Source organism: Ctenopharyngodon idella, chromosome 23 (genome assembly GCF_019924925.1).
Source record: "Ctenopharyngodon idella isolate HZGC_01 chromosome 23, HZGC01, whole genome shotgun sequence".
Taxonomy (NCBI): domain Eukaryota; kingdom Metazoa; phylum Chordata; class Actinopteri; order Cypriniformes; family Xenocyprididae; genus Ctenopharyngodon; species Ctenopharyngodon idella.
In genome coordinates this window covers 15,080,496-15,107,640 of record NC_067242.1, presented here as the reverse complement: position 1 = coordinate 15,107,640, position 27,145 = coordinate 15,080,496, and the positions used below count along the sequence as shown (strand labels likewise).

General features: G+C 39.4%; 1 protein-coding gene across 4 annotated transcripts in view; it reads right to left on the bottom strand.

Moving 5' to 3' along the window:
* Positions 1-15,180, bottom strand: part of zfhx4 (zinc finger homeobox 4) — a 76,738-nt gene extending 61,558 nt beyond the window's left edge. Inside the window, exon 1 of one of the 4 annotated variants that reach the window (XM_051881973.1) lies at positions 15,054-15,180. The gene's annotated coding sequence lies outside the window, so the exon portion shown is untranslated. The other 3 variants (XM_051881972.1, XM_051881975.1, XM_051881974.1) reach the window with 3 other exon arrangements.
* Between the last annotated feature and the right edge of the window lie 11,965 nt (positions 15,181-27,145).

Sequence of the window (27,145 nt, the reverse complement as noted above, 5' to 3'; positions counted from 1 at the left end):
CCCTCCCCTACCGTCCCAACACGGAGAGAAAATGCCTGCACACCCTGGATTAATGAAAAGGAGCGTAAAAAGAATGTGTGACGACCTCTCCCGACACAGTGCAAACTTTCAGTCCAAGTCACAGAAAAAAGGGGAGAAGGTAATTAAGTTTGAAAGAAAAGGTCCTCACGACAAACAATGAGGCTGTGTCTCTGGAGGAGCGCAGGGGGGTGAAAAAAATCATTAACATTCTTTTTCAACTGAGAAAAAGAGAAGGAGGGGAAAGGGGAACGTATGCTGGCAGGTTCCCCACTAGTCTTCCTCTTTAGCCTTTTTTTCACCCCACATCTGGTTTCACATCTTCTCTGGTGCCCGTGTCCACGTGACGGCAGATCATCCCTTTAACCCCACCTCTTTCTCTCTCACTTCAGCTTTGCAAAGTTAACTTCGACAGTTAACTTAGAGAGCATCGCCGAGTCAACCACGCACGTTTGCCCACCTGAGACCCATCAGGCATATTTGCCGTGTGTGTTTTGCTAAGAGAAATAAGCCAGATGCAAATCAGTGCGTTGCCCCTGGTGAGTCTTATGGCTTAATTAGTAAAGCAGATATGCTGTTTCCTCTTTATAGTAATGACACACAAACAAATACAAACATGCACTGGCACTGGCAGAGAATATGACTAAACACACACCGACTCACTAGAAACGCACATTTCTCAAAGGAGGCACTGACTAAAATTAGAGTTGTTTTCTCTGATTCACTGGCTTGATGTGAATTCATCTCGTGATCTTTCTGCTGTCCGCGCAAGCACGAGTGATGAATATGTTTGCTTTCTGCTTTCGCAGGAGGGGGAAAAAAGTTCAGAGCTTCATCCCTTTGTGTGTGTGTTGTGTGTGAGTGTTTTTCCCCCATTCTCGACAAGAAAAGCAGAGAATCTAATTGTAGCTTTGTCAGTCCATGTTCAGTAATCACCCTCTTTGTCTAGTTTTTGCCGAGCAGGATTAGAGTTAAAATGATGACTGACTAATCCCTTGATTTCCCTGTGCTAAATAAATATTAATCTACTGGTCAAACATGTTCTTGTGGAGTACAATACATACAATATGAAAGCGCTTACCAGTTACATAAATCGCAGTTTTACGCACATCTGTTTGAAAGCACTGCCCCCTTCCAATACATACAAATAAATAAAGCAGAATTTAAAAAACGGCAATCCGGCAATTGAAGTTGGCGGAATGAGTGACGCTCACGTAATCGTGCTTCAAACAAACCAAACACATGTTTTGCTTTTGCAAACATGACTTGTATTGTAAAGACGAAGGTGAGGACCAAACACACACACACACACACAAAGTCAAACACAGGCCACATATTTCACCTCCAAAAAAACACATAGGAGGGGGCAAATTCAGAGTTTAACAAGCCATCTAAAAATATACCCCGTTAAGCCTGTCAAACAGGTGTTATATTTCTACGGTCGTCCTCTGTTAACTAACTTTAACCTGATGAATGTTTTGACACGCTACCGCGTGGGCCGGGAGCAGTAAGCAGACGCCATTTGGAACGAGAGGCCGTTTTTCGTTCGCAGATTTTGACCTTTCTGTGCTGTCATTTTCCCTGAGAAACAATAAAAGTTTAAAGTTCAAGCAGCTCAGTAAAGACGGAGCATCCAGCCTGCCGGTCCTGTAATTATCTAGTATTATAAACATAATCACAGGCCAGGTATCCCTGCATGCATTCCAGTGCCGCTAGCTATGTGCTAACCCGAGCATTCTTCACGCAGGAATTTCACAAAACATGTCAAACAATCTATTAAAGCATGAATTACTGCTAACTAAGTTCTCCCATACAGGCCTTAATGCCTTTATATGGCAGCAAGAGAGATTGTGCTCCAGATCTCTCTAATTTCTGGAGCCAGAGAATTACTAATTAACTTAAGGTTCGGGCCTATATTTAATTAGAGAGCTCTCCAAATGAACTTTAGACCAAAGGCATTTGCTTTTTAAACAAACTCTGTTCTGACAGCTGTTGCGAGTTTACCCTTGTATGCCCACAAAAAAACATTTATTTTCAGAGCCATCATGGGGTCATTATTTCTTTAAGAAGGAACCAGAGTATTCCGCTTGAAAAGTGTACACTTTAATTGGATTTCACTCCAAACAAACAACTGTCAGATGTAATTAGAATGAGTTGAAATTAGGGCCACAATATTCCATTATCAAATAAACGGAATGTCACGCAAACTACCGATTTAATTTTCAAAGTTAATTTCGACGGATCTGGCAGTCACGTCGCTCCGTCTGCTTCCTACAATCACCAGACAAAATGACGCACGTATAGTAAAATGATTAATCCGTTTTTTTGACTCATTAAAAAAATCATTAATTTAATGGCATGGTATAAGAGAGACGAAAATTGTTTCTTTCTCAGATGAAAAGGGCAAGAGACCGAAAAAATATCCGTGAGCAGTGCTAATGAAGAGAAACATTAAAAGAGTCTGTGGTTATTGCCACTTATGCCATTTGAAAGCCTATATGGGCCGCTTTGGCCCAGCTGTAACATTATCAGTGCGCTGCAGTGGGGAAGGCCACATTGTGTTATGCTTTTCAGATCGCTAAGGCCTCAACAAGACACTGGGGGTATTTTAAGGTCAATGACAACCTAGAAGAGAAAACAAGCTCTGGATCAGCATAACCGCCAACTAATTAAAGCAAAGAAAACACATTATACCTACAGCTCTGAATGGTAATAGTCAGGGGGAAGAATGATTTGTTTTGCTATCAAATGCCATGCAGTAATAAGCATAAAGCTGCGGTGAGGGAGTGTTTTGAAATGCAAAGCCCAGATGCAAGCGCATGAAATGGCACATATACATTTGTTTCAACAAATCTCACAGACTCGCAGGCATTAAATGGAAAATAATCTGTGCTTTCTCAAATATTCTTCTAGCCCCATCCATCGTCAGATTTAACAGCCCTCCGGTCCACCATTCGTATGCATCGCTTGATCTTCGCAAAGGCCTCTGATTTGATTTTATATGAAACACCCCAAAGGACCTCAATTTTCCTTAATGGTTTTTTCATACACTTTCCATAGGTCTTTTTTATTACACTTTCTTTGATTGTCCATAACTTAAATGGTTATGGGCATGGCAAGCCGGTCACCCTTTTGTCTCCGTATAAAACTAAAAGAAATCTTCCAAAAAAATGAAGACAAGGTGAGGCAGAAAATCGTTGTTTCTTCAAAAGCCCAAAATACAGATGACACCATTATCTTTTTTCTCTCGGCTCAATGTAATACTTTGTTCTTTTCATTTCATGACCACGATTCTCTAACGTGAGCTCCGCGAACCGCACATTTAATCTCGTTCCGTTGCTACACGCCATTAAAACTAAAAAGACGATGACCCATGAGCGCCCACACAAAACCAGCCTTCAGTCTGTGCCACTCATCTGCACTGATGGAAAGTCTAACCCCCTTTAAAGCAAATAATTAAAGATGATTCCAGCGCACATGCCAGACCAGAGCGAGACAGGATATGAGAAGTCTAGCATTAACCAAATTCTTCTCCGGGGACTTCTCCTGCTCAGCCTCTGGACAAACGCAAACAGTGGGCCAGTGTCATGTCTGTAAAACTGTTATTTTTCTACATAAATTCCCATAATCGATTGTTGTTAAAATTAACGATCGATTAATCATTAAATGAACCTCTTAGATCCGAAGCTAGGGGTGCTACCAAGTTATTGCGTTACTTAACCACTTGCTTAACCAACAAAAAATAGGTGTCGCTTTAAAGCTTAGAAGCTTGGCTTTACAGTGAATACAGTGAACATGACCATCACTTACCAAGGGCTTTTAAATTTGCTGACATATTAGAAGTGCTCCTTTTCATAGCATGCTTTACATGAAAATGTGATCTGTAAAATCATTGTACATAACAGATACACTTGTGTCATATATCATTGAAAAGGCCTCAACTAGCAGAATACAACAAGCATATTTGTTGTTAGAGACCCAACTACACCAAGAATTTGTATGAAAAATGATTGTTTTTAACTTTGCGAAACATTAGTAAACCTTAGAAGATCTTGTATCTTTATTTAGAGCAGGTGGTATCGAGCGATCCCAAACACAACATAAAACAATGGATAGATCATGCAGTGACATGACATGCTGCTTGGCTAAAGCTACAAGACTTCCGGGATCCAATCGCATCGCGATCATGACGCAGTGTTTTCAAATGCAATTTGAAAGTTCAACCAATGGAAACTGGATCTCAGGTGTGGTGGGTGGGTATAGTGGGTAGGGACGAAGTGTAGAAACCAATCGGACACTATTTTTCAACTGGAGCATGCTTGGATTGGTTTGATCGCTTAGATTGACCGGTCTAAAACAGCGCTGGAAGATCACTCATCCACCAGGATCTTATTACTTGTTGTTTATTCTATGCACTTTCATTGTGGCGTTTGCACAAGTAAGTAGTTCTTATGTTCAGTAAAATAACTTGTTTGGAGGGTTTTTTTATGTTTCAAAATATACGGCTAGCCTACATAATCCATTACATGGCGCGAAGACATTAATACATTTGAAATACGTAACTACAACGTGCTCGCTTCATTTTTTCTTGTGTGTTCACTGCACATGTTTTGCGCTTGAGCCGCATACACCTCAAAACTACGCACTCTAATGATGACCTCGCTTAATCGACCATCAATAAGTTTTATCGATTAAATTATTATCAACAATTAATCGATCGACGGTTAATCGTTAGCACCCCTAATACAAATACACATAGATGGAACAGCTGTGTTAATATCCTCATCATAGGGCCAGATGAACTAAGCAGCATGAATATTCATGAGGGCAGGCTCTCATTTATCTGTTTACATAAGGCACTACCGGTCATACATATTCAATTATGGTCTCATCCCTCTCTTGACGACTAATAATGGGCTTGTTATCCAGCTGAGATCGGCAATGAGGGTGCATACGATTTTTGAGTGTACATCTGTCTAAATGAAGCTCACTTAAAGTTTTATCTAGAGTACATATGGAGGAAGAAACAGCAACAGGATGAGACTGTTAAGTTCAACCTTTGGCCCGTGTAACTGTACTTGGACATGAAATAAGGTGCTTCACAACAGCTGTGGCTATATGACAATCCCTCGGTATGATACTTTGCCAATGAGGAGGTTACCTTTAATGCACACTCAGTGGCTGTTAGCGATGCTGTGATCTACAGAGACACAAAATTCTACACAAGAGATTATCTTGTTGCACGGTATGAAAAAAGATTTCCAGCATAAAATCTCAACTGCTTTGAAACGGGAGACAGATGTAATGTCAAATGCTAATATGTACATTTAACATTACAATTAATGAAAAATATTTTTCTCACAGAGAAGATTAGCTTGTTTTTACACACCACATGGTCAAAAAATATCATATTGTGAGGACCTTTAGACCTTTAGCTGCTAACAGCCACAACGACAATAACTACATATGTACTCGAAAACTTGCCAAAATGCGATACGGACACGACTGCGTTCACATAAGCCAAATGCTCTTCTTCTTCTTTAACCTGAATTGTTGCTTAAAAACAATTCTCTGGATATTATACACAATATTTTGGTCTGTTCTGTTAATTTCCATTCATGACTGCTTTTTCCAATGAGATGCCTAAATGTTGCTTTAGTTGGATTTCTTTCCCCCCCCCCATTTTTAATATCCTGTAGAGAAGGCGTCACGAAAAACCAAAGAAGGCCTGAGAATACGAAGGGGAAAAATCCCCTTCTCCGATGAGACGCAAGCTGACAGTAAAAGTAATGTAATCCTGACTGGCAAAGGACCAAGAGCAACAAAAACATTTAGATAACTGCGCTCAAAAATGAAAGTTCTCAATGAGGACAAAAATTACATTTCCTCACGATAACAAGTCCTTCTCATAACAACCCTTACGATTGTTTGAAATGTCCATGTCCTCATCAGTCATGTGTTCTCACACATCGGGGGGAACAGAGTGTAAGTCGCGGAAGAGGAAGAGACGTTTTTAACATCCAAGCTGTGGAGTAAGGAGAGCACATCTCGAGGGCCGGTGGGGGCGGAAAGGGGGACAATCCACAGCATACAAGTTTCACTTGGCAACCGGGCCCACATCAACATCTGGTTGAGCTTGTCAGTACACGCCTGATTCAACCAGACACTAAAGCATGACTTGTCTAACTGCGAGCTTTGTTTGAAATGCACAGACGTGAACCGTCATCCACGGTGTATCCTTTTCTTTAGCGCCAGAGTTAAAAAGACTGACATCGCCACCTTTCACAATCGACTCAATGCTACTTGCTTTTCACCCCTGGAACAGTTGGAATAAGAGACAGAAGAGAAAAGAAGAATAATCGTTTTGTTCGTGATAACCTGTGAGCACTTATCCTGGCTACAATTCTTTTCCCTTAATCATTTGCATATGAAAGGACAGCTCTAGTCTATAAAAGGTCAGTGAAAGATGATCAAGGCCTCACAGAAAACAACAAAACACAGGAAAAAAGGTCTCTGGCAGCAGCTCGCGTTCATTTAATAGTTTGCGACGTCAGTGATGCCGAGATCACGGAAGTGGTGCTCACGTCACACCGGCACCTTCCCCCCAATACAAAAACTAGCGCTAGAATCAGACCGTCCTCCAAAATGTCTCATCTATAATACATGAATGCTGTGTTAATCGTTTTATTTTTCACTCACGCACACACAAAAATTCAAGCTTGGAATGTTTTTCTCTGAATAACAAAAGGATTACAAACATATTCCTTGGGTTCTGGTTCCTGTTTATATTGAGGAGTGTAAAAGAACGAAAAGAAATAAAAAGTAAGAAGTACACACATTTCTAGCGTTCAATCAAAACCTTTCCTGTTTAAATTGAGGACACTAGACGAAGAAAGAAATCCCATCTCTGCAGAATCCACTCCCTAGCTCTGCTGTTGTGCCTGAACGCTACTGAATAAAGCATACGGGCTGCTATTTACCAGTTGAGAGAGACCATTATCATACATATTACTTCACATGATGACAAAATCTGCAGGCATCTTGGGAGGCTTCAGGAATATGAAGCCTGCGCCTGTTGTCTCAAGTCCTCGACAAACATCTTTGGGGACAAGCGGGGCCTGGAAAGAAAGGACGAGAAGGCACCGTTTCCATCTTGCTTTCATCTAAGTCACTCAGTCAACCATTCAGTGCCCCATTCAAAGCCGCTGTGCATTATGCAAAAAAATGCTAATCCTTTTCCGATGCTTTTTACACTTGTACAAACCCTGCATTCCCTTTCCTGAAAAGCAATTATATCAGTTTACATTTCTGTCAAAAAAACAGGATTACTTCAGGAGAACTAGCACTGCACCAGGCTTTCCCCCATCTATAGCTGAAGGAAACTAGAGATTATCTGAGACAGTATTTTTTTCCTCTTCTTCCACTCTCCTCAAAAAAAGTGGAGAGGCCTTAAGAATGTGATTTAATTAGCCAAAGGGAAAAGAATAGATCTTTAGTTGCTGTGGAAACTCTTTCTGACCTGACCTTCTCTTTGCGAAAAGCCCCGAACAGAACGAGCCTCAGTCTGGTCTATTAATCAGAAACAAATTATGAAAGAATGTTGTCGGCCTGAATAATGCTGCCCATTCTGTGGTGAGATCAGCAACAGCCTTCGCTCTTGCTTTCATTGTCTTTTTGCGCGTTTGACAGCACGACATGACGAATGAGATCAGGAAGACCCCGGATTTGCATATGCAAATTCCCACATGAGAGAAACGTGTCTAAACAAGTGTTATCGTGAGGCAGATTAAGTAAGCCGTCGTGCTTTTGCTGTTTTTTGGGGGGCCACCGCCGTAGTTAGGGCCATTAGTCAGCACAATTAACCCCATCTCCATGGCTACTAATGAAATTTCGCCATGGTACGACTTAAATTAGATAGCTGGTTATGCGTTGCCACCGTCCGACTCCAAATCCATTATTTGCCCCAGGAACAATGAGCCGTTTGTGCTCAGATGATCTCCACCAGCTGAACAAACCTCCGAGTTAACAATTTGCATATGTTAATAAAATTAAGTCCTAATTACATGAAACTTGTACATATTCAAATGCACTTTCCCTAGGCGCTATGGAGCTTGAACCCCATCCAAGTGTTTAACCCTTCAGAAAGCCTCTAAGCAGGGGAGGCTCTTTCTGCCTCAGAAATGCCTCGGGGCTGACACAAAAAGGCCCCCCTTAATACATTAAGCCAGCTCCTGACTTCTCAGCTTTCCACCCACTGCTCTGTGGACCGGGGCAAGTACTGCATCCTCCGAACCAAATTCAATTGGGCCCACAACAAAAGCCCTATAGTTCCTCTTAAAACAATGTGAAATGTTTTCTCAATGAGGAGTGCACATACAAACACACACACAGGAGTTTATTAAATGGTTAATGTGCTCGGGAAACCACAACAAGCACTAGAAAATGAGTATCTAATATACAGAGCTAAAATAAATCCTTCTTGTTATACAATTCAAAAGTCTTGAATAGAGCACGCTTTAAGCATTTATTCAAAAAAAAAAATGATAGCAAAAAAAAAAAAAAAATGGACAATATCTTATCGCAACGACATTCAGCTTTTGAAATCATAACAGACAGGGAATCTTAAAGGAAATCATACAGTCGCACCCAGATTAAAAAGGTCTTTGTCCTCCACCATGTACATTTTTTTCCTTCTGTGCCGGCGAAATTAAATTGGTCTGTTCAAAGGTTTAAAATGAGACCAAATGGAAAAAAATCACATATGAAATTCATGCCGCTCTGTGAAGCGTAGCCCAGATGGTGCGAGATGAATAAAAAACAAACACCTAATGATAGACAGCAGAAAGCTCAGAGGACTATGATAATGTCAGGGTTACAGAAAACCTTAAAAAAAATCTTTCCTGCTTCTTCTCAGTATTGCTGACCAACAATGAATTTCCACGACTGCAATGAAATAACAAGCCGTGCTTCGGTGGATTGAAGCTCATGGTGCTTTAAATGGTTCATATCATCACGTTCGAAAATAGAAACTGTGTCTATTTCTCAAACAAGGCCTTTACAGAAAAAAAAAAAAATTTATATTGCAGCGTTTTGGGGAGAAACTGATACTGGTGATGATGGTTGGTCGTGTGATTTTTTAAAGATGGATGCTGTCAAATTTGTGCATATATATTGTGTGTGTGTGTCTGAATGCATGTGTATGCAAACATCAGTGTGCGCGTGTGTGTGTTTAAATGGGGCTTCTCTTTTACAACTATCAATACTGGGATAACCACGTATTAGCATTCAACCGAACACGCAGTCATCTCTCAGCCTTTTAGCCAAATTGGGTGTCTTAATGTCACAAAGCAGTGGCAGTCAACCCCTGCGCGTTGCCATAGGAGTTTCGGTACTGAACAGCAGAACGCTGTGATAGGCTTGTAGCAAGCCACTCCGCAGAGGCGGATTTTAAATCATCCAGCCTCTTCTATTAGACTTGAGACTTATTGAGGTAGAAACCATAAAAAATGAAGAAGGGAAATTTAATCCCTGAAATATTGATTTGCACATTAATATCATATAGGCAGTGGGCAATTTGGCTTCATGGAAATGACACATTGTCGACCCTAGGAGAAGCCTCAGCCAATCTTACTGCAGAACATGTCTCAAGAGTTATTAAAGGCTCCTCACGATATTCCGAGCTGCCTCGAATCAATCTGTACACTGTACGAAATTATGTGGACACAAAAACGCAAAACACATCTGATATTAAATCAAAGCACGCTTATTAGATCCAGATGCCTGCAGATCTCAAACAAAACGTTTTTGAAATCATATTTTTTAAATATAACTATTGTTGTCACACAGCAACAGAATTGCTGAATGAAACCTTTTATTCATTAATAGAAATACAAAAAATTCCAGATGAAAATTAAAAATTTTAATACAAAGAAAAAGCACTACATTTACATGCAAGACATATAAATATGCATATAATAATAATAATAATAGTAGTAGTAGTAGTAGTATTGTTGTTGTTATTACTAAATTATTACTAAATTAATAAAAGAAAACTATGTAGCCTAAATGAAAAAAAAACGAATCCAATAAAAAAGATGCACAGATATCCGGTTCAGTTCCATTTTGCAAACAAATCCAGGTATCCATAAATGATCGTATTAATATAAAAAGAGTACAAATCCACAATGTCTAATGAAGAAAAATCAAACGCAGCTCAATTAATACACAAACAAGCAAACATGCTGCCAACGGTAAAGAGTAACCCCAAAACAACGTGAAAATCCTACAAATGCGGTGATCCAGGCAGTGAAAATCTGGTGTTTTAGAGAGCAGAGAGCGCAGACACACAGCGATACACACCGCGGCTCTGTGCTCTGCCTCCCCACTGCCTGTGTTTTTTCTGTGCTCTCAATGGAAGCGATCGATGCCCTTGTCACTGTCGCGTTCCAATCGGAGCCAAGACTCTGTCTCACACTCACCATCAACCCAAAAGCCAAGCGCTCACACACATGCCACGGTCTTCAATGCCAATGTTAACGTTTTACCACAAAAAAACGAAAACTCTGAACTTTAAGAATCTACCGACCTTTACTATAAACTCGGGGACAATTCTCTCAGGAAAAACGTAAAGGGAATGAAGGGAGAAGAAAAGGAAACTTACGGGCAAGACAGAAGAAAGGAGTAGTTTAAACACGGAATGGGCTTTCTGATGAAAATAGGAATGATTTCGGTCCTTTTTATTCCGTTTTTTTACGTCTGCCACAGACACGAAGGAGTCCGGGATATTGCAGAAGAGACCCTCGGCTGCTGTTAGAGTTCAATCCCTCCTATCGTTACCATCAACCGAGCCGCAGCGTGGAGAGACTCTTTTATACGTTGCAGGTAACAGAAATGTACGAAGAAGCATCTTTTAGTTATCTGAGGTGAACTGTGCAGCTTTTGAGTCTGTCTCAAGATACATGACTGAAAACACCGGTCGGGAGCGCCTTGCGACGTCGTGTCAAAACGTAGCTTTCGCGTTTCTTACTACTACAGGATGTATTTGCCCTTAACGACACGTTGCCTTTTCGAACAGATGCTATTAAAAATGTATGACTTATGTTTTTTGAGATATACGACTGATAATTTGGTCAAATGTAAGGAAGCCCTGCTGTTTAGCGTTTGCTGTGATGAGGCGAGTCCAACTCCTGAGGCGAACACAACAGCCGCGAGCGTACAAATCTGTCCACTTTTACTCTGTATCAGCGAATAACGCTATAAAATAGAGCGAAACTTAACATTTATGATGGTTATGCTTGAAAAAGAAACGAAATGGAGTCGGGAAAAGGTTTACGGTTGATACGTTAGAGCAACATCTCCTGACAGTTCGCGGCTGTTCGGCAAAACGACTGTTTTACAAACTGAGAGGAAAATATTTAGGCTGACATTTGTCGAAATTATATCACATAAAGCCGTAATCCGACAGCGGAATAGCGCAGATTCGGCAAAACTAGTCGCGAAAGAAAATCAATACTCGACCTAAATTTAACACCAACTACTCAATAAAAGTTGAAGGGAAAAAAAACTTACTTTCTTCCCCCGCAGTTCCCTCCGCTTCTTCTCTTGATATTTGCTTTTTCTGAAGAAAATCACATCCAATGGTAGCGCAAGTAGGTAACAAAAAAGGATAAAAAGAAAAAAATGTAACAGTAATCCTCCAACTTTATTGGAAAAAACGTAAATACTACAGTAAGAGTCGATCCTTTGGGTCCGGTTGTGTAAAAGATGTGTCGACGGCTGCCTAGCAGTTTCGGTTGTGGAGGGGTAAGGGAAAGGAGGTAAGGAAATGAAAATCCGATATGTCTTTATTCTGCTAATTATTATCGTTTTAGCCCTGTTTAAAAAAATGGCTGATTAAGTTGAGTGCGCATGTCTTTGTGTGTCTATTCTCGATATGCACTCTGGGAATGAGAGAGAGAGAGAGAGAGGGGGAGTGAGCGCGCGAGGGAGGGAGAGAGAGAGCGCGAGGCAGAAAGAGAGAGACGTAATTAGTGAGGTGATCAACAGTCTCCACATTGCAAATGACGCGCTGTTTCAACTTGGAGAGCCGAAGGGCTGTACGAGCCAGATTCCTAAAATGATCTAATAGGGGGGAAATCTTTTTCGGTGGGCAAGACGTCCTGTAACGGCCAGGAACATTTGGTGGGACAATATTATTTTGTTTTGTTTTGTTTTTGACTTTTTTTTTTTTTTAGTCATAGCCTACCTGTGATCAAAGCCGTTTTTTAACTAAAAATAAATAAATTCAGAAATGTTCAAGACAACGTGTTATAGAATGCCACTCTTAAAATGTTATTCTGCTGTTATTAAAAATTATTTTGTTTTAAATGCAGTCGGCCTAAATATCATGTACTTTAAGCAACGCTTCCTTAAGATTTTTAAAAAAGATAATCTCCGCATACGCTTCGATGCATTAACATTTACAGATTTTAAACGGCATATGCATTTGGACACTAGTGATGCAATAACATCCGTCTTTAATGTATGGAATAGTCCAAATATTTAAAACAAATATTAATAATAATGTTATAAAACGACTTAAGAAAAACAAGATTGAAATGGCAGTTTTTGTTATTACTACAGTATGTAGTCTTCAATGAAAGAATGAAATGCAATGTAAATAAAGGAAAAAACATAACATAAGAAAAATATGAATACTGTACAGGTCTGATTATGGATCTGCTTGACACGTAAAATGTACAATACTGAGCAGATTAAATGGACAAATCGCCCCAGATTTAAAAGCTATAATGATTTGCAGTTATTGTATTGTGTTGTATTGTAAGAGAACGTGCTTATTTTGCTTTATAAAAGATATTAAGGCACTTGATGACACCTATACAGTATAACCACGCATTTGGTTTGCAAACAAAAATTATATTCAACGGTAAATTCGATTCATATAGCCCATTAATTTGCAGAATATGTATCAGTAATACAGTGTTCAAAATAAATCTTCAAAGTAGGCTACTTGGCAGTAAATGGGCCTCAGAATTTAAAGCTCACAGTAGCCTATACTGTAAAAAAGCCTTATGGCTTATGAACTTTACATCCTATTTGACTCATCAGGCGTTTAGTTCATATTCATACTCGCATACAAATGCTCCGATTGATTAGCTAGTTTGGATCTCCTAAAATGTCGCCATTGAAAGAAGACCCGACAAGATGTTAATCGTGAAGAAAATCAAAAGATCGGCTCTGCTTTATGAAAAAATCGAAGGGGTTGAATTGAGCGAGGCTCTGTTTCCGGATCGCACGATAAGGATGCTATACCAGAGCTGTGTTTGCAGTAAAACACGAGCCCTTGGATTGGCATGTCTACTGTGGGTCTTTGGATGGGCGAGAGGTGGTCAACAGAGGCGTTACTTCTTCACCCCTGATCCACTGTTTCTAGTCCTCGGGGGACTCATGCCTGCCAGACCCAAGTGGTGTTTCGGCAGAATGAACGAGAGAACAGAAACAAGAACGAGACGAGCTTGCAATAGGACACGGAGAGCTTCAGATTTTTCCTTCATATAAACGCAAAGCAAATGCGGCGGAGTAAAGGTTATTTATTTGCCACTGACGACTATATTTCTGCTGCTCATCGCGGAGGACTTTAAAACTATTGATTTAAAGGTCTCACCTCTTATGCAAGTATACTTTGACGGATACATTTAGCGTTTTTATAAGAGTTTTGCTGTCTTTTGAACTGTTTTAGGTTGTGAAATGGAGAAAGTGGAAGCTGCGTGGCTGATAGTGCTTATCTTAGTCTGTAGCACTTTCAAATGTGCTCGTGTTCGTGTCCACCCTCGTACTTTCTGCTCTTCTTTCTCTCAGGCTATCTATCTGACGAAAATTTGCGTATTATTTAATCTTAAATTAATTCAAGATTGGTATTTTGTTGCGGTGTGTTTTTGTGATGTACAAGTATTGAGATTTTTCTTTTTTGTTGCTGTTTGGTAAAAGCTAGCGTGTGATGTACAACGACTAGCATTTATCATCGGTTATTAGCCCATTTGTTTATTGTCTTATTTCAATGTATTATCTTCAGCTATATGGATATGCAAACAATATCAAAAGCTTTGTTCGCTTTTTAATGACATTTTTAAGTGTTGTCTATGAGACGTATCAAAAACTGCATGAATATTGATTTAAGTGAAATGTCAATAAAGCAATCATCATACAATTCGCGACCTGTGATTTCTTATAATTGTCTTTCTAAAACGTACGATGTCTAACAATGACTTAAGAGTTTCTTTTTCTGTTCTTTAGTCGTATTGAAGGAGTGAATGTCTGTCCTGCCCCACAAATGAAAGGTTTGTCCAAACCGCCTGGCGCCCTCTGGGGTCTGAAAGGTCACGTTTTGACAGTAACTGACCCTTTGTAGCCGCATAAAGCACTGTCCAAAATGCTTCGCTAACAGAGAATTCAGTTCCTTCAAAAATTCTCAATTCTCCCTCACACACTCTCTTCAAGAAAGTTTCCACTATTTGTGGAAGACGGGAAAATCTCCGTGCAATATAAAAAAGTAACCAAACATGCGCTATCAGAACGAAAATATCTAAATGTATTTAAAACCAAATTTATTAGCTATAAAATCACTTTTCATGGCATTAATTGGCAAAGTCGACATGGCAAAGTATTCACAAAACTGATCACAATTTGAGTAAACAACAACAAAGCCACAAAAGTAGCTTATAAACTACGCCACAAGAAAATTAATTTCAAATTCAAAAGATATTTGATTTCCCCCAAAAATCAATTCGTTTCGAAACTGACCCACAGTGGAATCTCACAGTTCTCTCATAAAAACAAAATGCTTAACATCCACCACAAATAAAAAAATCTCCGCCATCTGTATCCGATCAGCTCTCTTTTGTCTTTTAAAAATGATATTTACACTAAACCGACATATTTCACGTGCACTCTGTTTAAAACATTATATTCCTTTTAGTATTATATATTCCCATCTCTTGTTTATAAACGCCAGCAAAAAGAAAATAAATCGCTTGTACCTTTGGTATAAAAGGGCATCCCGGTGTCCTCTGTCTCTCTGATGCTCCGCTTATAGCATATGGAAACTCTTTTGAAAATGCCTAGATTTGGCACATTGTCATTGAAAAGAGCGGAGCGCGGTGATGCTGGAACACAAAATGGGAAATAAGTTGGGGATTGGGTGCAGCCTCCCTCAATGCGGACTTATCTAACTTTAATTTCATATACCGCAACGACATGTCATTCAGAATGATTTGAACAATTAGAACGTTCTTGCTATTTTCAACCAGAATAAGACCTGCACAGCACAATGCGTTTATGCGTTCATATTTAATATTTTATTCATTTGCTTTTATGTTTTAATACGAACAAATACAAGATTTCGTGAACAATCTGTGAACAACATCGTGGCAAAATCACTTCCAAAGTAAAATCGAGATTCAACAATGCTTGTTTGTAAAACACTGGACTTTCGATCAATGTATTGGGACATTTCGATCGATTATATAAACGAAAATCCATATACGACATGAGACTGGTATCAGACACGACTTTCACCTTTCATGAGAAACAAAATGAAGTGGCAGAGAGCAGTGAGAGCATAAATAAGCGATTAAATTATATTTACCATATTAGAAAAATACTTACAGATACCAACTAACAACAACATGCAATGTAGCCTATTGAAAATAAATACATTTGAATATTTACGCGTTATATTTCAGTATTAAATAAATATATAAAATAATTAACTGACATGCTAGAGACTGCTGTACTGAAACTACATAGTTTTAATGACAGCTATCAATACGATAATTCTGTGTTTAAATGTGGTAAATTCACACGAGCTCCCAGCTGCTGCATGGGTCCCGGGATCACGGATGAGGGAGGCGGCCAGGCACGCGGTGCCATTCTGTTTATTTGATAAAGAAAATCAATGAGAGTGACTGTGGACTATTTAGCGAGACGTTTGAGAGGGGAAAATGGTTGTTTGAAAAGTGACTTCAGTTGGCTGGTCGATCTCATCGGGAAATGTACACTAAACTACACTCTCAGAGACACACTTGGTCCTCTCTTTGAGTCCATTCACCCCCACTGCCCCCTCCCACTTGGCCCTTTGCTCCTCGTGGTGCGGAGGTTTTCATTGTTGATCCCTCTTTAATAGACAAACGGCCAGGAGTTGCATCTCCGGCTATCTATCCTAAAGCCAGAGATTCTCCATCCGCTGAGCGACTTAATGTACAGCCGCCTGTTTTGCTTATTAAGTATATCATTTAAATATGAGGTTTATTTTTGAATTATGTCATTTTTTGGTGTGAAACAAAGAAATAAATAATTGTCACTGATCAAATGTCATTGTTAATAATACCAATTATTATTGTTATTATTCACATTTATTTAAATCTAAGTAATTCCCTACATAATTATTGCTATCATTTTGTTTTAAACTAAGGATTGTTAATAAAGATGCAAAATCGTTACAATCAATGAAACAATCAATAATCAGCTAATTAACTATAAGTACAAATGAGCCTGCTGTTTGTAGCTGAAGACCCTCCCTATTATAGGAGTTTAAGCCCCCATGACCAGAACACCTACTGAGTGGGCTGCACTTAAACACACACTAAAACCAGAATCATTCAGAACACATATCAGTTCTAACCATCGCCCCTGTTCAGGAGAGTGTATATTTCACTGGGTTCTGGCTAATGCTCTAAAGCAGAGAAGAAACTGTGCTTTTCTTCTTATGAACTTTATTAAATTATTTGTCTTTTTGTGTGCTAGATAATTGCATTTCCAGCTTTCCCTGTTCAAATGAGTCTTTAACATGGCTAGATGTTTTCTTCTGCCTCTCCCGGGGGTTAGAAGCTGCCCTCTCCCCCATACGTAGTGGTGCATTCTGTTTAGCGGATTACCTGGTTACCATTGGTCAGCACAGGAAAGGCAAGAGAGCAAAACCATGGCAACATGACAGATTCTAAACCCATCAGCCAAACTGGATGATAACAGTCAACTTGGTCAAGCGGCTTGGATTATTTTGCCTATAAGAAACAGGAACAACATGGTATTGTTTCATGTTAGTGTGTAAAATATGAAATATTACTTACTTTTATCAGTTACTATACATTTTGATGAATTAACATGATTCTTGCATAATTAAACAAAATACAAATGATGATGTCAAAAGGCGCAAAATAAATTGAAATAATTAAAGCATAAATCCGCATACATTTGTATGTGATATTTTCATCTTAGAGAAAGATCAGAGAATGTGTGTATCAAATGCGTTGCGTGGATCTACATAATTAATCCTATAAACACAGCATTCTTAAATGAATTACATTCCAATTAGCCAAACAAATGAACTAATCTGTCAAAACACTGACTCATTTGAATCAGACACATCTGAATCCAATGTTTTTGATTGTTGTGTAACATCCATATCACACCCTCAAATTAAACGCACTCAGTCAAAAACAAAATGTCAGGACGCATCACACATGAGTGGCTAAATGGCTCTTTTCACAATTTATTGTATTCTCATATAAATATATCTATAATATCAACAGCAAAAAGCGATTCAGAAAAAAAAAAAAAAAAATCAGAAAACAGATCACTGAAAATATTTATAATACAAATGCATATGTGTCAGATAAACTGATTAGCCAGACAGATTTCTTATTGATTACAATAATCATTTAGGCTTGCTGATTGATTTATAGCCTATAATATCTTATTTACCAGGCCTGAAGCTTGTCCCATCAGAAAAAAAAAAAACATCAATTAACCAAATTATTTGTATGTTTATATATATTCCTGGTAAAGTAAGGAGGTTATGGCAGGGTCGTGTGTAGCGGTGCTGGTTTGTGGACAGTCAGCTGGCGGCTCTGAATCCCACGGACAAGAATCTCAGGCTTTTTCACATTTAAAATGCACCCGTGGGCCAGACAGCTGAGAACGACTCCTTGGTGTCTCAGAAAAAGGCTGGAGTCTGTTTGCACTGATATTTCACTAGTGGCAGCACTAAGGACACTTGGAAAAAGGGGTGGAGGGGGGGTTAATAAAATCTGCGTGTCTCCTCTTCACGCTGGAGGTGTATGAAGGTGATTGTGGATTGGTTAAAGGGAGTCGATGGATTGTCATGCATAAGGTAAGCGCCCGTCCGTGAGCTTTGTTTGAAAGCGCTGATGTTGAGGAGGTGCTGACAGCCCTTCGCTGGGGTTTCTAAAGCGAGCAATTTCTGTGCTTTGATTTCTTCCTATGATATGTCAGATGCACAAAACACATTGTGCGATTTGAATTCATTTGCGATATGTCTCTCCTGCCAGTGCTGTCTTTCATGCGCATGTTTTTAGAATAATTTTTCTTGCGACGCATTTATTAGTCGAGTTGCACCTAGCTTGTGGAGTGAATGAGTTATAAGTTAAAATGACTAAAATATAAAAGAATTCATCTTTTTGAACAGTTCCCTTTATATATTTTAAGTACATTAAGGCACTGAATAACAGCAAAGACATTTAAATACTGGGTGTCTGTTTTGTATCTGCCATAAGATTACATACTCCATATGCATGCAAGCAGTCATTCGTGTAGTGCGAGGGGTTTCTCTCTTTCTCAGCCAGGGCTGCAGAGGAGATAATTTGAGTCTAATCTGCTGGTGCAGAAGTGTGAGGAGTGAGACTGGACAATGAGACTCCCTCTCCTCTCACCTGAGAGAGGTTTCCGCTTAAATCACGCCTGTCTCACTGGCCACAGACCCAGATCCCCAACTTTAATGGGAAGACAGTTAATAACCTTCTTCTTCTCCTTCTCCTCCTCCTCCTTCTTCTTTTTTTATCCCCTGTGCACTATCAATCTGACCTGTCAGGGCACTGCTGAATCAAAGCAAAAGTCCTCTTCACAGATGACTGATTAGAAACGCAAAATCACAAAATCCATCTTCATGGTCACTTTTATTACAGTCATTTTTAAACTGACAGCAACCTGCTCAGGCTCAGAACAGAGCTTGTGGTGCAGATTGTGTCTCTGAGAGAGAGAGAGATGAGAGGATGCAGAGAGGTGGAGAGACAGCCTAATGTCTGTGGGAATTGGGGTGCATCATATACATTGCACATATACACTGAAATGCTTACACGAACGCACATGCATGTATTTTTTGCATGCATGCATGCACACCCGTGAATGGAATATACATGTACACATTTCCCTCATGTTCAGCTGAGTCTGAATTTTACTGCTGGTATGTATGGGGATGCATGTGTAAAAATAATAACAGTCAAAAAATTCACTTCTTAATTTCATTAAAATAATTTAATATATTCCTCAGACTGAATAAAAACCCAGTAAGCAGATTATCCAATATTACAATTATCCTAAACACTTTATTTTAAGGTGTCTTTGTTACACTGTAATTATACATTTAAGTACTGAGTAATATTAAGTAACTACATGTACTTACTATAGGGTTAGGTTTAGGAATAAAGTTTGGTTTAGGGTTAGTTACATGTAATTATGCAGAATTTATGGTTATTACTATAGTAACTACATGTAACATATGTAACAATGACACTGTAAAATAAAGTGTTACACAAATTAGTGATATTGCTGTAGAAAAACAATAAAAGAAATCAAAACGATCGGCAGGAGTGTACCCTATCAATCAGAATATCATGGGATATGAAAATTATTATATTCTGAGAGCCCAAACATAAGTACGTTTTTATGGAGAATGCTTGCCGCATTTTATAAAGTAAAATGTTCTATATATATTTTTCAAAGTCTTTTTCATAAGACTTCAAGAGTGTGCTTTTTTTAATCAGTCTATTAAATTATCATTGAATATGAGGGATATAAATACATCTATATGCATTGGGCCTACACAATACGCCAAAAAAAAAAAAAAAAAAATCATATACACGTACCAAAAAATTACAATAATATAAAAACTTAACACCTGGAAAATAGCATTTAAGTTTTGAATAAAGAGCTATTTATGTGTGCAAAGAAGTAGGTTCACTTATAACGCGTTTAATAAGGCAGGACAGTATTTTGGACCATATATTTTTTTTAATTATACACTATATATATATATATATATATATATATATATATATATATATATATATATATACACACACAGACACACACATACATAGACTTGACATATATATATATATATGTCAAGGTGATCAAATTATTAATCAAAATAATCCGTATGGTGGAAAAGGAAGTCGTTTTGTCGAATAGGCGACTTTTACTGTTCCATGAGCATGTCTGTCAGGGCCCGGTCCTGGTCTAATCCTTCTCGACATCATTCAGGAGGGGTTACGTGTGTCTTGGTTACGTTCGTACACAGAACAAAGGAAAATGGGTCACGAAAGACAGAAAACACACCATTTCACAGAAACCTGGGGAACAGACAGCCTGCCACATTTAATGTTCTTAAAACATCTGATTGAACAGCTTGTCAAAATATTAAAGCTCACTTATGAAGGCCTGAGAGTCATCTCTGAAGGGAGGGGGGATTATTCTATTTAACAAATGATTTTTTGTATTAACCTGCATGTTGTATGGATTTAAAAAGGCACTGGTACATTTTTTTTTTCTTGTGCTTTCATTTTAACATCTTCGTTTATAGTCGATTCATTTATTTAATACATGTCCTGTAAGATGCATTTAGCCAAATAAATAATTTTAAATAAGAAAAAAAGCCATCTGTCAGATCACAAACTTCATAACGTCACACAATCCGACCTAGCCTAAAAATATATGAACCACATTAAAATATGTTTGGACAAGGCTTTTAAAGACGTAGGGTTTGGACTAACACACTAGTGTCAGACTGTGGAAGCAGCTGCGCTCTTGAAATGAATGCCCCTGACTGTACGCCTGTCAGTGGACTGAGACCCGACTGACCTGATGGGTTTGATTACTTCCCTGACATTCAATGGCAATAAAAAACAAGGCATAAAGAGACCTGGGGAAATTTCTCCGTGCACATCCGTACGTCCACACGTACACCCACGCACACTGAATGCACATGTAAACAACACTCACCCACACACACTAACACATATGGTCCGAATAAACATAACAGATACAAGGCACAAAAGCCTTAAAATCTTTAGCTTCAAGTCTTCCACAAGAGCCAAAGCGTGTTACGCTAAGCGAAAACGTGGCCTTGGATATGTCCGAAACACTCAAACGACCCAATACAGAACTGCACCAGTATTTTACATCGATGACAAGCACTAACTACCATGAAATTCCCTAAAGATTAAATGTCCCGGGACCGTATTCCGTCTGCTCTGCCTTTCCTCGACAGGAGGGAACAGAGGAAAGGCAGATAAATCCAAAAGAACCACCCCACAACACTCAGCGAGAGGCAAACCAAGACAAACAGCACATCAAACCTTAGTCTGCAAAGCCTCCTTTTTATCCTGCTGGCATTAAACCCCAGACACACACACACATGCACACACACACTCGGTGGGAGACTGTACAGAGAGAGAGAGAGAGAGAGACATACACACACCCTCACGGCACAGGGACTGAGAAACCCAGACAAACAGAAACGGCACAGAAAGCAAACCGCAGTATTCGAACACAAACACACGAGCCGTTCGCCTACCACACCTGCCTTTGTGTGTCTGCAGCGTCGACTGGCAGTCCTGTATTTTCTGCAGGGCAACGCCGAGTCCTTTCAAGAAGGGGGGAGGCGGATCAGGACAGGTTTTACTGGGGGTAAATCAGCAGGTCAGGGGCTTTCAGGTGGGCTCGGGCAGGAGCGCAGTATGAGAAGGCCGGAGCGGGTAACTTTCAGCAAGTCTGTGATTCCTGGGGTTCATATCCTGACTCCCCCATTTGTGCTCTTCAAAAGAGAAAAAAAAAATAGGAGAGAGAGAGAGAGAAGGAGAGAGAGGAATAGGAAGCACAGGTCATGTAAAATGTATAAGCTGCATTTAAAAATAATTTAATTCTGGAAGCGAGCAGCTCATCTCCTGCCACCGAGGATCCGGGTGAGGGGATTCTTCTCTCTCTTTTTTTTTTTTTTTTCCCATGAATGCACCTTTTGTGACAGTCTACATTTCAGCTCAGGGGAAAGGAAGAAATAAGAAAGTTGTTTATGAGCACTAGAGCAAATATTTTTTAGCAAAAAATCTCTTAAGGTAGTCCAGCCGAGCGCACGACAGTTATCACTGGCTTTCGTGAATTACAAGTCATCCTTTGCTATTTGTTTGCGGTTTCCGCTCATTTCGGTCATGTCACACGGGTTGATTTTATATTCGCAAGGACTGAGAGGTATTTAAGCTGGTTGAACTACAGCATTTAGTCGTCGTATAAGGCGTAGGCTGGTCCTCACAGGTGGGCTTGTGTGTTTTGCACTGGCTGACTCACTTGTAAGCAAAACTCTCCTCAGGAGGCAGCTCAAACAAACCCAAATTACAGGGTTAATGAAAGCTGAATAAATTAAACAAACACTCAGCTGCTTATTTGACGTCCATTTAACAAGATATACATTTATTTATTCCATAAAAACTGCTTTGACCCCCCAAAATAGAAAAAAATGCACAGCTTTGCTGCTGCTGCTGAAGGCGGTGTGTTTCATATAGCTCCGTTATGCGGTATAATTATGTTATACTTTTGACCTTTGACGGAAAAAAATTCTTTGAACATTTTAATGTGAACCATTTTAAACTCCAAACTGAAGAAAAAAAAGCAAAAAATGCCATATTTGGTATGTTAAACGTTATACTGTGCCGGCCGAAAAGTTTTCTGCCTTTTATTTTCACTTCATATTCTTAAAATGAAAGTTTCTTTGTTGTCTGTCGCCTGATTGAGAGTAATCAAAAACATTCCACGCCGCAGAACATTTTTGCTCACGGATTACTTCGGGAACCTTGTTCGGATTATATTTAGCACATCACGAACGATCCTTTTGCACACGTACACACAGAAAAGTCTTACGTAAACAGACCACAACAGTGCTCTGTTATAATAACATGTAAGGGGTACAGGCTGTCTGCGCCACCATCATTTTATGAGAGACATATTGCTGAAATGTCGATTTCTGTTGCTTTTAATAACAAGCACATGACAGGGCACAAAACACTGCATTGTGGGATATTGACCTGGTCAGGGGAAGGAGGGGGCAACGATTTGGATTGAGGATAATATTCTCTTTAAAGCGCACCGTGTAAATTGTGTGTATAAAGTCATTGGAAGTGATTCCTCAGGACAGCCTGAGAGGACAGTTACCTGCTGGCTTGAAGAAGCCAATCAATAGCAGGAAATAGAGCCGTGCATGAGGCTGGGAGGCTAGCGAGTGGTTAGCGCTAATAAAAACGGCCGATGTCAATATTTGGGAATAACAGACGAGAAGGATAATAGACAAAAGACAGCATATGCCGTCGCGTACTCAAACAGGGGCTCCGAATTAATGCGCAAAGTCCAGCTGCTCCCGAAGGGTAGACCCCCGTGCATTAGTTACCGCAGGTAATGCCAAACTATAGTAAAATCAATGTGCTCAGAAGCGCTATAAAGAGGGACAACACTTCACAGGAGGCATGACTGAGTGTGTGTCTCTTTCTCTCGCTCCGTCGCAGGGTCACAGAGCTGTTGAATGTGTAGTGCCTTAACAGACGCCCTCAAAAAAAGACTAAATAAATTATGTACATCAGAAGGTGCGCGCTTCGCACAAACAGAAGAAATTACAACCGATCCAATTTCATCTGTGTTGCCTTAATGACAATTTAATATTTCTAGAATGGCCATGAACTAACCGACGGATGTATTTTGTGTTCGCTTGCTGCGCCGCTCTTAAAATTACTCTAATTTTGAGGTTATTTGGCAAAATGGGACATTATCCATGAGAAACTAATGTCATCATATTTATATTTTCCTTTTATGGGACCCTTAAATGCTATTGTTTGTCCTTCATAAACCCTGTTTTCACAAACCCCCACACAAGAGACAATGTCTAACTACCTCAAAAATGGCGTAATGATTTTCATAGAGAATAGTTTGGTGTTTTTATTACATCTAATCATGATATTACCAAAATAAAAAAAATTACGATAGAGCAAAATTCAGCAGTCATAGCCCTTCATGAAAGATGGGATTGTAGATATAATAGTTGGATGAAATTGTTTTAGTCTTTCTCAGACGTACTGAACATACTTGTACAAAATAGCATGTAAGAACAGAGAACGGCATACGAGACACTGCTATTTAGAGACTCTCTCACCGCATCTTGGCCGTGTCCTCTCACCCATTTAGACTGGATGGATCCTGAACAATTGAGTTTGAAGGATAAGTTCACTCACAATAAAAATTCTGTCATCATTTGCTCACCCTCATGTTATTCCAAATCATATGACTTTCTTTGTGGACAAAACACAAAAGGAACAAATTACGAATAATGTAATGGAATGATGGAATCACAATGAATTGTGGCTAGAGCTTTTAAGCTTCAAAAAGGATGCAAAAGCAGCATTAAAATATCATAAAATCATCATAAGTGCAGTCCATACAACTTATGCGCTATATTCCAAGTCTTTCGAATCTTTGTGTGAGGAACAGACAATTATTCATGAGGGGAAAAAAAAACTGATGTCCAGTTTATAAACAAATCTTTCTTTTCAATCAGTTCTTTTCTATTAATCAGTTGATCCAGTTTGCAAAACCACTTTGAATGATTAATTCATGAATTAAATTGACTGAATCAATGATCCGGTTGCAGCTTACTGACCCGGGACGATCAGTAAACAACAGCTTAAATTTCAGTCTGTTTCTCACACAAAACTATCATGTGACTTCAAGTCTTGAAATTTGTATGGACTACCTTAAAGGGGTGGTTGATTATGATTTCACTTTTTTAACTTTAGTTAATGTGTAATGTTGCTGTTAGAGCATAAACAACGTCTGCAAATTTATGAAGTTCAAAGCAAAGGAAGATATTTTCTTTTAAAGAATTCTCTGTTTAAGGACTACAACAAACGGCTGGTAGGGACTACAACGATCTTCTTCACAGGTTAGTGACATCACTAACCCTAAAATTTACATAAACCTTGCCCCAGAGAACACGCAACAAATTGGTTGAGGCCATGTTGGGCTGCTTTAGAGAAGAGGAAGAGTTGTTGTAGTAGAGTGTTGTTGCCATGTCGTCTTTTTACGCAGGACTGCATCACAAAAGATGGTCAATTCAATGCTGGATTTCAGCACATGCTAGTCGATGAGTTGAATCAACTCCACAGCAACTATATAAATCTATCCACTAACCATTCAGAAACGTCCATATGCATTCTAAAAGCTGTAACTTCTTCCTGAGTCTCCTCATCAGTGTCCGACTTTGAACTACGTAAGCCTGAACACCGTTACTGACAACCGTCATTTTTGCTGCGTGAGATTCTCCAGCTTTGTTGTTGAACAACTGAAGCGCAAGCTGTTAAACTCCGCCCTCATCTGGAAAGTGGGCCGGGAGAAGCACCTAATTTGCATTTAAAGGGACACACCCAAAAACTGCGTGTTTTTGCTCACACCCAAATAGGGGCAAATTTGACAAGCTATAATAAATGATCTGTGGGGTATTTTGAGCTGAAAATTCACAGACACATTCTGGGGACACCAGAGACTTATGTTACATTTTGTAAAAGGGGCATTATAGATCCCCTTTAATTGTATATTATAGTGCTTATCATTTCTAAAGATTGAATGCTTCAGTCAGTGTGTTTGTTTGAATAAAAAAGAATAATGTTATAACAAAATCCTCCTGTAAAAAAAATAAATAATCCAGATTTAGAATGATATGAGGGTGAATAAATGACAATAGAAATTCTCTGTTTGGTTTTGTTGACTTTTTAGGCTACTTTGACAGCAGCTGAAACAAGGTCAGATATACACTTTTCTTTGACGCATGTCATAAGCACATTTCTGGTACCTGTCCGGTCCCAACATGCCATTGTACAGGTTGATGTTGCACGTGGGTGACATGCTGTCTATATACATAAGCACATATTCATCATTGGTGTGAGAGGTGGACACTTACCTGGGGCTGAAGGGGGCAGGACGACCTCCTCATCATCCGGTGACCTGATCTAAAGCACTCGCACAAACCGACACTAGACAGGAAACAGGGGACACGGCCAATGAATGCAGGTAGAAGCTGTATGACACATTATTTGGACTGGAGGAAACAAAAAATGTGCTAAGAATTTATTGGACACATTATTTCAATATTTTCATACAACATCCATTATATACAAATCTTTGTGACTAAAACCCAAACAGAAAATATGCTTTAGGCTCATTACCAAGGTGTGTGAAATGCATTTGGGCGTCTATAATGACTGGCTTCAAACCCAACACAATGCAAAGCTGAGAAGTGCACAAGTCTGTCATGTGAATTTTCCATCCACTCTTCAACACACTGTAATTTGGGCCGCATTCAAAATGGCCACCACATTTTTTTTGCTGCGCGTCCATCCATTACCTCCTTATGATGCCCAGAAAACATTTCAATTGGATTGTGATGGCCTGTTTGGGCCCTTTGATCCTTCTCCCTTTTAAGACCTCCATTGTTCAAGATTCGCCATCCTGTGCTACCGAGAGGCTGACCCTAGGCAAATCTTCATAATGAGCTTCTTGTCTGATCCATTATGGATTCTTGGATGTGCCCACATCACACATGCCTCTGGTGCATATATCTGTTTTTCCCATCCTCAAAATGCTCATAAATGTATAAAGAAGGATCAAAATCCAGCAAAACACACTCATCAAAGTCCTCAAGGTAGCGATTGATTTAGCTCATATGAATTTAGACATTGCGCAGCCCTAATGAAAGATTAAAGACTAGTTGGGAGCATTACAATTTAGAACAAATAACTCAAGATGGGATTCATCTCCTCCCATACACAAGTGAACAATACGCTGTTCCTCGCCTACATCAACTAGTCTGGTAATATAGTTTGAGTTCTGCTTTGAAGTTTTACGGCATGTGTGGGTGCACATGTATAGGGGAGACCAGGGATTGCTGTAGCTTGCCCCAGACCATCACTTTAACCACTTAGGTAGAGGGATGAAATCTTTGATGAAATCATAGGCAACAGTCAAA